This window comes from Anopheles merus, chromosome 3L (assembly GCF_017562075.2).
Source record: "Anopheles merus strain MAF chromosome 3L, AmerM5.1, whole genome shotgun sequence".
NCBI classification, from domain to species: domain Eukaryota; kingdom Metazoa; phylum Arthropoda; class Insecta; order Diptera; family Culicidae; genus Anopheles; species Anopheles merus.
This window is the reverse complement of record NC_054085.1, coordinates 1,392,288-1,407,325: the sequence shown is the minus strand read 5'-3', so window position 1 is coordinate 1,407,325 and position 15,038 is coordinate 1,392,288. Positions and strand designations below refer to the sequence as shown.

The 15,038-nt window shown below is 43.5% G+C and overlaps 1 pseudogene; it reads right to left on the bottom strand.

Moving 5' to 3' along the window:
* Window positions 1-15,038, bottom strand: part of LOC121598752 — a 31,429-nt pseudogene extending 16,391 nt beyond the window's left edge.

The following is a 15,038-nucleotide window of genomic DNA, read 5'->3' as shown; positions in this document are numbered from 1 at the left end:
CTTCAGCATTTTGAGGATGCAGTTCAGTGAGCTGCGCTCCCGTTTGTTTATGTTGTGTTTTGATTTTTGTGTCTCCCTTTAATTTTGCCGTTCAACCGCGTTGGTATGGTTCGATTTCTTTACGCTTCTGAAAGCATGTGGATAAAATGGGCAGTACAAGAAATTCTACAACGCGCCTTTCTCACACAATGAATTACTTTCCGTAAGGCTCCCACACAGAGGCATGCACGATGTTGCATTAGCAAAGCGCAATAGGATGTAGATTGCACTCGATCCCGGCTTACGTACAGTTTTGCCGGCTTACAATATTAAGAAGGGATTCATAACAACAAATTCAGAAATAGAACCGTGCTGCCAATGCAGTAATATTATTTCTGAGGAGGCGTATTTTCTTAAGCTGATTGTGGGCAAATTACAAACACCGTGCTCATTGGAAGACGACACGTTATGTATCATGGGTTATTTAAAAAAATGTTGTTCTTCTGTCATATGAAGAATGTGTTGGGTTGAAAAAATTACTTAGGCCCGATGGACTTGCACTATCACACACGAAAGGTTTGCACGCAATGGCAGTGAACGGTGTTCGGAAAGCGGAACACATATCTCAACGATTGCAAATCTTTGCGGACTCGATCTTATGGGATGCCGCAAACATGAAATACAATTGGTGGCGCCATAAGAGAAGTAAAGGTAAAGCTCCATTGCACAATTTGTGGCTCGTGTTTTGCATCACTCGTGGCAGATAGATGGTCCACTGAATCGATTCTATGCTTTGATTGTTCGTTGAGGGCCAACAAACTGGTTGCAAAATAAGATTTTTTTTATTTTAAATCAATCGCAATCGTAACTACCAATTATGTATTTTGATGTCTTCTTGTTTTACAAACTGTAGTCACTATGCTATTTTTTTATTTGGGAGGAACGGCAATATTGCTTATTCATGTTACAATTTATCTTTATACACTATATGATCATTTTTTTACAATTCTTGACAATACAATCTTTATACAATATATGATCATGATTTTTTGTGCCGTGTAAATGTTTCGTTCTATTGAGATTAAAAGCAGCACACAAGAATGTCAATAAAGAAAATGAAAAAAGTTAAATAATCACAATGACTAATTCATGAAATTATTAACGTCACAGACAACATTTGAGATAAAATCTTTCAACAACCAGCACTTGTAAATGAAATTGCTTTCTTAAGTAATGATGGAAAATAATCGTTTACTTACGTAGCACCCCTACAAAAGAGTGTATCTTACTGCCGAATACAAATCATCATGATTCTCAAAACATATGTTTTTCCGTTCGTACTAAATTAATTTGCATTGAAGCCGGCATACAACATGCTGAGCGGATGTTTGATGCAGTGCAGGTTATTCTTTACTGTTTGTTTTCTCATCTTGTCACATTTGCCGCCCGTTGGAAACTAACGGTGCTGTAATACCCCGGACGCTCCATTCCCGCTGCGCCTAACAAGCCACCACCAAGCATCGTGAATTTCGACGTCTTTCCTTCTCTTGCATGGATATAAAAACTGCAACGGAAGCGAGAACTAACACAAGGGCAGACGGCACTGCGACCCCATGCACGGTGCATGTAACACAATTATCGGCGTTTAGTAACAATCCTTCCTCACTCACTGGAACAAGATCGCCTAGTGGAAATGAGTTACAAAATATGCAACATTGCCGCCGTTGCTCCGTGCTCCAGATGATAAACAATCTGCTTAATGAGTTGTGCAAGTTCAAGAGTTCACCGGAGAACGTCACTCGCAAGTATTTACAGACCCTAGGCCAAGCAAACAGACTCTCAGCTGGTGAAAAAAGATGCTTCTCACGAAACACAACACCTAACCTTACCACCTTGCCTCACGCGAACGATCACCGGTTACGGCACGGTGAAAAATAGCGAAAGTTTGCCAAAGCCTTGACGCTTTCGTTCGCTGCCCGAAACACATTTTCCCATCGCCTCAGCCAAACTGTAGACGCGACCGACCGGATCTGATTCGATGTGAACGATTGATAGGGGTGTTGGTAGCAGAGCATAATGATAGCGTAAGGGTGTCGCGGCCTCAGGTTGAAGGCCCCATTTTCTCCTCCATTTTCCTGCGCCCTTTCCAATTTTCCATCCGCGATGCGTGTGTTTTGTGGGGGTGAGAAAAAAAAATCGTTTGTCAATTTGCAACAGTGCCCACAGTGACTATGCAAATACTAACTGGTACTTGCTGAACGCAAGAGAAAGGATGCAATGGAAACAATGTAGGAAGCGACGACTCAAACGATCCTCCGTTCACCGGAAGCCCCACGTTACGAAATGGATCTCACGCACCGCAAGTACAATCATTGACCATGCAAGAAACTCACGTGCCGCCTACCGTTCCTTTTGATGGGTTTGCATTAGCTTTGCAACGATTATTAAACAGTATGGATGAAATTGTTCGGCTGTTGAGGCTTCACGAACGGCAGTGAGGCAAAGGCATCAAACGTTGTCTATAAATATCGGAACAGAATGAGACCTAGTTCTGCTAAGCAAAAAACAAACCGTTTGTGCACACAATTTTATTCTAATTCAAGTTACAAGTGATCGTAAAGGGATCGTTGATGCTATTTATAAGTCCCGAGTGCGTTTTCTACCCGCAAATGCATGAGTGCAATTCCCGGTGGCCAATCAGGTTGGCCTAGTTGTCGTTTCGACAGATTTTATGTGGTGTTTATGAGTCACGTGATGATTTCTGGGTGTGTGGTTGAGATATAATGCTAACCGCATATCAAAACTTCGTGAGAATAACTACAGTAGTTGTCAAATGGAATCAAACATCAATTTCAATTGACAAAATATTATTGAAAATACATTGTTTTTGTAAGTACTTTACCATGCAATATTTTGATTTCATTTTACATTACCTGACCAGCTGCCCTCAAAACGATCTGCAAAAATATAAATATAAACATAATTATTATATGTTGTACAAAACTGAACATCGTTTTACATAAAACATTTTATTTCAATGTACCTAAGAAGACGAAACTAAACTTCTTCAATACATAAGCTTTGGTGGAACACTTAAGAATGATTGTTACATATAAAACCCTAAAATAGGTAAATGGCGATGCCGGATTTCTTCAGCGTTGTTTCACACAAGAACACAGATAGACATAAAATTACCTCCAACTATTTCGGTACCGTGAAACTCTTTCGTTCGACATCAACCCTAGCGATCAGCGCATGGCACTGCTGGACTAATTGCGAGCATCAAACAGTTACCTCCATGACGGCAAGTTACCGCGGTCTAATGCTCACACACATTCATCCCGCCGGCAAACTAGATATCGGACGTTTTCGCTATTTTTAGCTATGTCGTTGCAATCAACGCTTGACATCCAGAGCGCAACGCTTTGTAGGCTCCCAGAAAGAACTAATTGGATTTCGGGCCCGGACTCTGCAGGTCCCTGGTGACAGTCGTCGTCAAACTCCATAGAAAATGTCACTTTTTGTTTATGCTTCGCTCGTTGCGCAAGAAGACACTTTCTACGTCCCATTGACGGTGCACTTTTCTTCCCGGGCGTAACCTTCGGCAATGGAAAGTGAAGGTGCACCCATCTCGCCAGCCTCACTTCAAACGGGATTTTATCGAACGTAACAAGAGTGCAACCCCGAAATAGAATCGTCTCCGGCAATGGGACCGCAACCATACGCGCGCAGCGAAAACGTAATCTTAGGAATCATTAACCGACTGTTTCGAATCACCGGGCGGATCGCGGCTCGGGACAGAGTTTTAAAGTTCCAAACCGGCGTTGACAATCCAGTACCGGTGATTGAGTGGGCGGAAATGATGCACGTTTCAGCAGCATCCCTTGAAGCGGCTGCGACCTAGCATGCAAACCAGTATAACACTCATTAATCGCCTACATACATTATCACATGAATGGTGTATCGAAGGCCACCAGGGCAAGACAAATTTATGGAATAATCTTACACTAGTTGGTTGGACTATAGACACTGCACGCAGTTAAATAAACATACACGGTTCAGGTTTTTATCGTCGGAGAAGACTGTTAGTGAGCACCATTGAAAGCATCCTTTTGATAATTTTGTAAATGAAACCTGCCTATGACACGCACCCGTTTTTGCGTGAACCCTATTTAGTATACGGGCAGCGTACACTACCATCCGGAAGGGAATTGAATCACGTATAGCCTTGTAGGAACCTTTGCGTCCATGCAACAGGTCAAAGAGTCGGCTCGACTGTAAAAAAATCGACATATTTTATGCGATTACAAATTATTTACATATGTTCGTTTCAAATAATCAAATCCCATTCGCTTATATTATTTTAAATAGAAATTATAAACCTTATTATGCTCAAACACGCAAATACAATAAATAAATGAATATTCTGGGTAGCAAGAGATATGAAAAAACTAAAATTTAGCTACATAACCAGTTAATAGCTAAAATTAGAAAGAAAAAAAAACTTTCACTTCTGCGAGAAGTGCACTATGAGAGCATCGTGGAAGGAAAAGTCAATCTTACTTTTTCTAAACTCCATCTATCAGCGGTAAAGGCCGGAAATACTTCCATCGGCGATGCTCCTATAAACAAAACCAGATGACGAAATGTATCTTGATGTTTCTTGTTGTCTTTTTGTTTATGCTAACGTGTAGGTTGATGTATTTCTTTTGTTACATTGATGCTCATTCAGAATGATTCACTTAAGGCTTGACAACAAAATGAATACGCGTTTCAATGTATTTTTAAAACGAAACTTCATGTTTGAATTTATTTACAGGCGGTCCCCGAGATACACGGTTAATGGGGACCGAAAACGGCCGCAAAATACCGCGTATCTCGAATTTCTGCGTAAGTCGAATCTCGTGATTTCCCGCCAAAATATCACTAATTTTCGTGCAATTTTGCAAGTAGGGGGTTGTTTAAGCCACCAAATTAATTATTTGATATGTTTCTACTGAATTGAACAGTTTTAAACCTTTGGAGTTCTGTTGTCAGTGTTTGTAGCAATACCGCACTGATACGGGTATGGTCTGACGCCTCTCAAAGGCTAATATAGGATCTCCATACCCTACTCCGACTCAATACGTCCACGGCGTACAGAACGGTAACATATTTCTCCAAATATCTGAGCTTGGGTATACGGGGAAACCCAACCCCTTGGGAAGATGGGCTATATGGATAAATTGAGCGGGGGGAGGGGGGGGGACCAGCGTCTGTTCTCCATGTTAGGGGCGGTTGGTTGCCCCTTCTGTCCTGACATCCTACGGGACTTTAATCAGCTAGGATGCGTAGGCCCTACGACGAGACTGGAGGTTGGGGGAGAGGCCTTGCAAGCCACCCCTGGAAAAACATAAACGCAACGAAAGGAAACCAAAGGATTTCGAACCGGACCAACCGATACCGACCCACGCAACCGAACAAGGCAAACGATTGGAAACTCGGAACATGGAACTGCAGATCTCTCACAGCACCCAGAAGTACCCGCATTCTTTCGGACGAGATGAGGGCCCGTGGCTTCGGAATAGTAGCACTTCAGGAGACGCGCTGGAAAGGAGTGACGGAGCGCCCCTATCGTAGCGATTGCATGATCTACCAAAGCGGTGGTGAAAAGCATGAACTCGGTACGGCGTTCCTGGTCATAGGTGAGATGCGAAAGCGAGTAATCGGGTGGTGGCCGATCAATGAACGGATGTGCAGGTTGAGGATTCGTGGCAGGTTCTTCAACCTGAGCATCATAAATGTGCATAGTCCGCACCTTGGAAGCACCGATGACGATAAAGACAATTATTATACGCAGTTGGAGAGGGAGTACGACCGCTGCCCACAACACGACGTTAAAATTGTCATCGGGGATTTTAATGCTCAGGTCGGACGGGAGGAGGCATTTAAACCGACGATAGGAAGTTTCAGTGCCCACCGGCTGACCAACGACTACGGGCTTCGGCTCGTAAACTTCGCCTCCTCCAAGCACATGAACATTCGCAGCACCTTCTTGCAGCACGCACCTCGCTTCAGTTACAGCTGGAGATCACCGCAGCATACACTTTCCCAGATCGACCACGTTCTCATCGATGGAAGGCACTTTTCGGACATAATCGACGTAAGGACCTATAGAGGAGCAAACGTCGCCTCAGACCATTTCCTGGTTATGGTTAAGTTACGCTAGAAACTGTGCGTGGCCAACAAACTGCGCTATCAGCCCACCCCAAGGCTCAACACAGACCGGCTGAAACAAGCTGTTGTGGCGAGGGACTTCGCAATCGCGCTTGGGGAAGCGCTGCCGGAGGACATCACTACCGAGGCGATGTCTCTCAATGACCACTGGCGCATGGTGGAGCAAGCCATCAGCAGCACGGCCGAGCGAACAATTGGCCGCGTGACCCATAACCAGAGGAAGGAATGGTATGATGATGAGTGTAGGCGAGCACTCTCCGAGAAGAACGCCGCGCGGACCCGCATGCTCCAGCGCGAGACCCGGCAGAACGTGGAAGACTACAGACGACTGAGAAGGCAGCAGACCCTACTCTTCCAGGACAAGAAGCGCGGCTTCGAAGAGTCGGACGAGCAACTCATGCAGCAGCTATCCCAGTCGGGGGAAACTCGTAAGTTCTACAGGATGCTGAATGCGGCACGGAATGGTTTTACTCCCATGACCGCTATATGCCGCAGTGAGGAGGGAGATATCCTGTCGGACGAGCGAGAGGTGATCGACAGATGGAAGTGCTACTTCGACAGACACCTGAACGGAGCAGATACCAGAGCAGACGCAGGAAGCAGAGGAGAGCAACCCTATGACAGCCAGCATGACAATGACGAAGTGCCCCCGCCATCTTTGGACGAAGTCATCAGCGCCATCAAACAGCTGAAATGTAACAAGTCAGCTGGCAGCGATGGTCTGGTGGCCGAACTGTTCAAGATGGGTCCGGAGAGGCTTGCCGTCATCATGCATCGGCTGATTGTTAGGATTTGGGATCAGGAAGAACTACCGGACGAGTGGAAACTGGGTGTCATACACCCAGTGTACAAAAAGGGCGACAGGCTGGACTGTGCTAACTTCCGGGCCATCACAGTCCTGAATGCTGCCTACAAGATCCTGTCCCAAATACTCTTCTGCAGACTTTCGCCTCTTGCTACAGATTTCGTCGGCAGCTATCAAGCTGGATTTGTTGGAGGCAAATCAACTACCGACCAAATCTTTACTCTACGGCAGATCCTCCAGAAATGCCGAGAGCACCAGATCCCTACGCACCACCTGTTCATCGACTTCAAGGCGGCCTACGATACCATAGATCGGACCGAACTATGGAACACCATGCAGCAGTACGGATTACCTGGGAAGCTGGTACGACTGTTGCGGGCCACTATGGACGGGGTGCAGTGCAAGGTGAGAGTGACGAACATGCTGTCAGAAGCGTTCGAATCTCACCGGGGTCTGAGGCAAGGGGATGGACTCTCCTGTTTGCTGTTCAACATCGCTCTGGAAGGTGTCATGCGAATCGCGGGCTTCGACATCCGGGGCACGATTTTCACCCGAACTCTCCAATTCCTTGGCTTCGCGGATGACATCGACATCATCGGGCGAACATCTGCGGCGGTGTGCGAGGCGTACACCCGACTGAAACGCGAAGCCGCTAGGATTGGATTAAGGATCAATGCGACGAAGACAAAGTACCTGCTTGCCGGGGCTCTGACCGTGATAGAGCCCGACTCGGAAGCAGAGTATCAGTTGACGGCGACGATCTCGAGGTGGTAGAGGAGTTCTGCTACCTTGGCACGATCGTAACTTCGGACAACAACGTAAGCAGCGAAATCCGAAGGCGCATTGTTCAGGGAAATCGTGCCTACTACGGGCTCCACAAACTCCTGCGATCCAGAAGACTCCAACAACACACGAAATGCGCGATATATCGCACACTGATACGTCCGATGGTCCTCTACGGGTACGAGTCCTGGACTTTACTGACGGAGGACGCCAATGCACTCGCCATTTTCGAACGGCGGGTGCTAAGGACTATCTTTGGCGGTGTGTGCGAGCACGGCGTGTGGAGAAGGAGGATGAACCACGAGCTAGCTGAGCTGTTTGGCGGTGCAGATATCCTGACGGTCATCAAAGCCGGAAGAATACGCTTTCTGGGGCACGTGATGAGGATGCCGGACTCATGCCCCACCAGGAAGGTGCTCGTCAGCGACCCGTTCGACACGAGGCGTAGAGGAGCACAGCGAGCTCGCAGGCTGGATCAGGTGGAGTCGCACCTGTCGGAGATCGGATGCAACCGTGGTTGGAGGACTGCACCCCAGGACCGAGTTTCCTGGAAACGAATTGGCGACCTGGCCATGTCTACGAGACGTGCTCATTGAGCAGGCCAAGAAGAAGAAGAAGAAGAAACCTTTGGAAATGGTATTTAACATTCGATCAATACGGAAATTATTTGGTATTTCACAATGGATCTGTCAAATCAGTACAATTTGCTCAAAGAACTGTCAAATTTGAAAGACCGCGTATTTGAAAGACCGCGGGGAAATCAATAAGTCACTGAAAGCCAACCCCACAAGTGTGTTGGCAGGCCTTGACCGGCATCGGTTGTTGAGCCAAAGAAGAAGAAGAAGATTTTAGACCTCTCCATTTCAATGGATTTTAATCACATTATTTTAAATATAGTAACACTTAAAGAACGTTATATTTAAACTACCAAAATGTACCTCTTGTCTACCATTCATTTATTCGTCTCAGATTCAGTGCGATGTTTCGGTAGACTGACCTTGACATTACTCCTCGTAAAACTTCCACTGCCAAGAAGTTACAGCTCGCACGCGTTAACGCAAGCATAATCCAAAGCTCCAAAGAGGCCCACCCAGCAAACTGTCACGAGGCATTTACTGCGTCTCTGAACAGTTACAGCACGATCAAAAGCTCGCCGACACCGCACCTTTTAGTGCGCGATTGTCTAAATGCCCCGAGGGCTCTGCGACGACGTCGCACGCAGTTGGTTCCAACGACCGACAGCTTGACGGGCCAAACGAACTCGTCTAATCACACGATTAATGTAAAGTAAGCATGTCACCAATTGTATTTGGTCTTTAATCAACCGACTCACAATAGGGTAATAATTAAAAGCATTAGTTTTGGTTGGCGTTGGGTATGTATTCGTCAACGCAAACAGTGGTGTTGCTGGCGGGAAGGACAATTAGCGAATGGAACTCGACATATCGACACCTTTCGATCGTTTGAGTACAGTTTAAACGAACAAAAATTTAAGTTGTTTGTATCAAAAACTCACGTTTACTAGCTCGATTTGAAAATGAAAAAAAAAACACATGCGAACCAGCGTTGGCCTAGTTTGCCATTCGCCATATGTTGATTGCCATGTACATGGGGACCAGGAACAGACCTGCGCGATCACATCTGCGTAGAGGTATCCAAATAGTTCGGTTTGCTTTACACTATAATCGAACAAAGCTTGTATACCGGTGACACGACACCGGACCGGACACGCTCCAAGCTTATAATTTAATTAATCTACTAAACTATTGCTTCCGGTTCTCCGAACTCTTCAATGGTGGTCAATGCTGTCGATGATGGCGCGGGAGGGAGGCACGGAAATATCGGAAACTGCTCTCACTCCTAAATTCGGTGTCACGCACAAAATGTAGGCTAGTTGAACGAATGACGCTTCCCCATCGACCATTTTAAACCACAGGAAACCGGTACAGCCACTATCCGGTTGTGGTCACTTTTGTGTACGTGCCAGTCACCCGCAAGAAGCGGCTATTAATGGCAGAACCAGTCTTGCCATAATCGGGGAATTGCGTAGGATCGATTATTACGCTTTCGGGCTAAATATCGTTGCATCGATCATCGGTGCGTTTCTCTTGCGGTTGCGTGCGCCGTAGTAGGGCGAGAGTTTTATATTTGTGGGATGCTGACAACACTGCAGCCGGCTGGTTTCGGTAAACAATCGGGCCACTTTTTCCATTGTTGGCAAGATATATGCGAAAAGAAAGCCAATTTCGATTAAAATGTCAAAGCAACAACGCCGCGAGAGACAATTTTTGACGACACCAAAGAAATATCGTGTTGGCGTACCGTACTTGGGGTTGTGATAAGTTTTACATGTTACAAAGTGGCCAAAAGGATTTATTGAACCAGAATTTTAAGAAAGTTTACTCGTCAAATGATCCCATCTCGGAGATTGTTAAATAACACCATTATTGAAAATAGTATGATAGTCATATAAGTTTGTGTGGAATAATATTGAGAAAATACGCGGTGAAATGAACGCGCAAATGAAGAGACACCTTATGGAACAGTATTTTTGTTGAAATCCCTGGTTCCTATATAAAATCCATTCGCTTTCTAAACAAAGCAAGGGCTAAAGAGTTACATGAGCTAATTGAATTTGCAAACCATTGATATTAGTATCCGTGTACGGGGATTGTGGTCGCACGTTTTCCTCCGTATTTACAATTCAAGGTAAATGTCTACGGTCGCTAACTACAACACCAAATTACTACTGACATCATGCATACCCTTTATACAGTGACTTCATGAGGCTTCAGTCTTGTTTACTGTACCTTCGTTAAATACGCCCCATAGTATAACTCTCAACTGTTACGCAATATAGTGGAAAAGTTGAGCAAAGAATCTTAAAAACGATATGTACGATTTTTGTTCTACCTCACGTATTGCTACAGTCATATTAATTGCACTACCATCCAAATGGTAGCCATTGGTGCTAAATATCGCGAAATTGTCCCATTTCAAAGTGTTATCAAGAAATTAGTTCCAAGATTGTATGTACTCATTAATTTATTGGTTCATAATTATTTCTACTAACGAATGTACTCAAACGGCATGGAAGAGCATCATTGCTTGAAGGCAAAAATAAACATATCCCCTGATTTTGTGTCATAGTATTGATCTTCTTTACATGAGATGCACATTCTTTCATCAACATCCAGGCATTGTTTGACTTCGCATTCATTAGCATACTGTTTGATAGGTGCTGCAAAAGTTGTGAAATGAAACGTTTTCGCCTTCCTCTGATTGAAGTCAATGAATGATCGTGATTGTTGACCGCCACATTTTGCGTTCAAACCGGAACCCTCGCTGAAGATCACGCTAAAACCGCATTCCCGAGAAGCGATAAATTTCCGACGAGCTCAATTTCGAGGAACATTACTGTTGAAATATTCATTAGACACACAAACGAGCGGTTGGTTAACGGATGGTTAAGCCACAATCAAGCTACTCGCTGCGGCAAGGCGACTGTGTTCGCAGGTTTGTCTGTGGCCAAGACAAGGCGTACGGTAAATATTTCAGATATAATATTCCAGAACTTTTTTTTGAATAACAGATTTTCAATAACCGTTAACAGTTTTTATTATAAAAGATTGGATTTATTCAGCACCTTTAAGGCAACACACTAACAACGACCCTTGGTAATACCATACACCTCCAACGATTACGTAGTTGCTGTGAGCAGTTACAGTGCAAACAGATGATGTCATAGTTATGGTGGTAATTATTGGTAATTAATTCTAGCTAGAGACATCTTTCAATGCCAACAGACGGTTTATGACACGGTCGATTGGTGAGTTTGAGTTAGAAAAACTAATTCACTAAATGACACTTCATTTCGTTTAACAAAACACCAACGGTTCCGCCGGTACGTAGTCGAGTTGCGGATGAATTATCTTATCTTACGAAAAGTGCAAACAAACACACCTCTCCTTGGCCACGATGATGCTTATTTGTTCGACCTCTGTCCTATCGTTTGCCTGTTTTGCCAGCTCTTCGAGATGAGTTCAGAAGATTGACGCTCTGTTGTGTAGGTTTCGGACGAAACTAAATTCATTTATAAGCATTGTTCAAAGCATGGTCACGAGTTATGTAAAAGAACACTGTAAATACTTTCTATAGCTCGTAATAGAATAGAATGAAATCTTACTCCAAAGAATTTGGTTTAATCAAATTCGAAAATTCTTATCTTTCATGCACAGATGGGCACATAGCTTAAGCACACATTTAGTTTTTCGCATATAAATTTCGTGCTCGTTTACATACAAATTGTATGAAATAAATTTCGAAAATCTTTAAAATCCACATAAGGTGTCATAGTAAGATTCACTCTCTCCTACGTAAGGTAGACACTGAATTGAAAGTTTCTCCACGATTTCACGAGTTTTGCCGCGTATATCTAGTTCGGGGCTATATGCGATGGTAAATATTTTGTTCCAGCCAGTCATTTTTTTAGTGTGCATAAATTAGGCCCATATAACACCCAAACAAGCTATTTTTCTTCATACCAGTTTTTTCTTCCTTTGGCCATGGACGTTTTGAGGCGGCGTGGCATTTACTGCGCCATACAGCTATAACCCTTACTAGTGTTGGAGGGGTTTAGCACGGCAGCGAGTTTGTATGGGCGTACGGGAACGCCATGGGCGCAAGATCTTACAGTTAAAGTCTTTAGCACAGCTGACACCCACTAAATGCGAATTCCAGCCAGCTTTCTGCGTCTTTGTTTGAATGGTACTGTGTTTATTTTGCACGAGCGTACAGAGTTGTGCCCACGGACCGGCTGCTCTTCCGTTAGTGAAATATCATCCGAACATAGGTGGTAAGAGAACTTACGCGATCCATGATCAACACGGTTAAGCTTAACGAATGGCATTCCAACCTAGATTTGAAGTACCACTAACGATATGAGCATAAATTGCGCACAGTCCCCAGCATGTGTTTAGATGGCCATACACGTTTCCTAACAGAATAGCATCAAAGGTTGGAAACACATCGTGTAGAAGCCCCGCAAAGAGAGGATAACTACAACCATTTTTGTTTTGTTAGAAACGTGCGTACTTATGGTACTTCATATGTCATGTAGGCCGCTGAAAGCATTTCTCACCAGTTTTATGATCCTTAGAACAAGATGTTGATTGGGTAAAGCCAGTGGCCTTTGTTGAATATAAACAAATGTGACCTAGTACGCGTCAGGCATACGGTAATCAAATCACATCACCTAATCTTGCCTGTCACTTATTTTTCTTTTTTTCAATTGAATTTAATGGAATCATAAATACGAGCGTCTCTCACCTTTCCGGGATTCTATGTCTGTTTCTATGTCAATATTTCTACCAACCCAGAATAGCATGTTTTGTTTGCTTCAATACACTGGTAAGTTTAAACATATTTAAACACTGCCCGACCGAATCGTGAGCAATATCAACAGGCAAGCAAATACGGTTCCCATTTATGGGACATGCGACTCTTGGCCACAGGTATGTGCATGCTGCTAAGGACCATTTAGTTGAACAGTAACAGCACGATCTCCACTACACATAAGTAGACCTCAACCCATGGTGGTCCACGTGCGATGGTGTGGACTTGTTTCATCATTGTTCGCTTATCCTTGGACTGCCCTAATTTGGTCTCTGAAAAATCCGAGACCTAACCAAACGAACGAGCCCTGAGCGTTTCATCTGAAGTGACCAAGCTGATTGATTGTTTCACCCACTAATTTAAACACCATCAACAGATAATTTGAAACTGTTTACCTCCAGAAATGACGATCAGAACAAATTCACATGTAATACATTCTCCACAAAGTTTTACACATTCCGCAATCTGTTGTAGTCATTAAATAAATCTATTCGCACCTTTTTGATTAAAACTGTTAAGGACACCACAGTGCCAAATTCGTTTCTGGATTCAATATAAAATTTCGCATACCAGCATTGCAATGCATTTTCTAGCGTTAAGTTTGACTACTTGAAAATGTTTGTTTGTGTATAAATTAAATTAATTGTGAAGTAACAAAAATAAGTACTTAGTTCTTAATTTAAAAAAAGCTAGAATAGAAGAAATTTGTATCAAAATTAAATTCTTCTTATTAATCGAATATGTTACAATTTACAATCATTCCAACACTTGTGAGCAGTTTTGCCAAACAATTGTAGCAATCATCATAACATTATTATCTAGCCTTTATAAAATGTTTTATTTATGTTTCTTTTGTGACAATTAAATCTCTCTTGAATAAGCAATTTACGTACAAAATCAATAGAAGATTATAGTTCGGCGCATTTTTCAAAATGCATAAGTTAATATAAAAAGCCCCCATCTTATCGTAAGGGATTATCCCTTACGCCATGGTTCGATTTATTTCACCTTATCAGTTATTACGAAATCGTTGCACATGCACAGTTACTTTTTTCGCTATCGATGGCATAATCGCTATGAAAATAGGTATCGGATCGAAATTTTATATTTCTTGCAAACAACTAAATATAAAACCGGTGACTTTTTGTTTACTTCCCTAACAGACAACATCGTTACCTTCGCCGGTTATCTAACTAATGTGTTGCGATAGGTCGTAGGAAACGAACATTTTATGATAAGAAACTTACGGTCGTATCGTTCCTTGAAGTCTTCGTCGAAACCGTTCTCGATGGCGTTTTCTAGCGCATCCATGGCGTTGTTGATGGTTCTCTCGAAATCAGTATCGCTATCCATCGTGGCGTCACACTGTCGTGTTTTCACTGTTAGATCAAGCAATTTCCGATAGCGGGTGATTGATTTTGAGCTTATTTTTTATTGTTGTCACTGCTTCGTACACTAATCACTTATGCAACATGGTACGGGCTGCCAATCACTTTGCCACACACAGTGAAGTAATTATTTTAATGACATTATTGCACAATTTATCATTTCACCATTGATACACAAGGGTACACTTTTTGATTTTAATCTCATTTCATTTCACTTTTTCGGGCGTACAGTCGTGGCTGCATCGCTCATCACGCACACTTCCTATACTGTGGACAAAAAAACACCTTTTTCACTAACGCTACTCGCCGTTTGTCTGTAAAATGACTGTAAAATGCAATTTATTGTTTTAACTTTTCTTAAACTTTGTTGCTCGATCCTCGTACATCGTACAGCCCTAATCGCGAGGCGACCGCGGATAAGCGCGCTTGACGGTGGTCTGTTTGCCGGAGCAAAACACGGCCCTGGGCTTGCC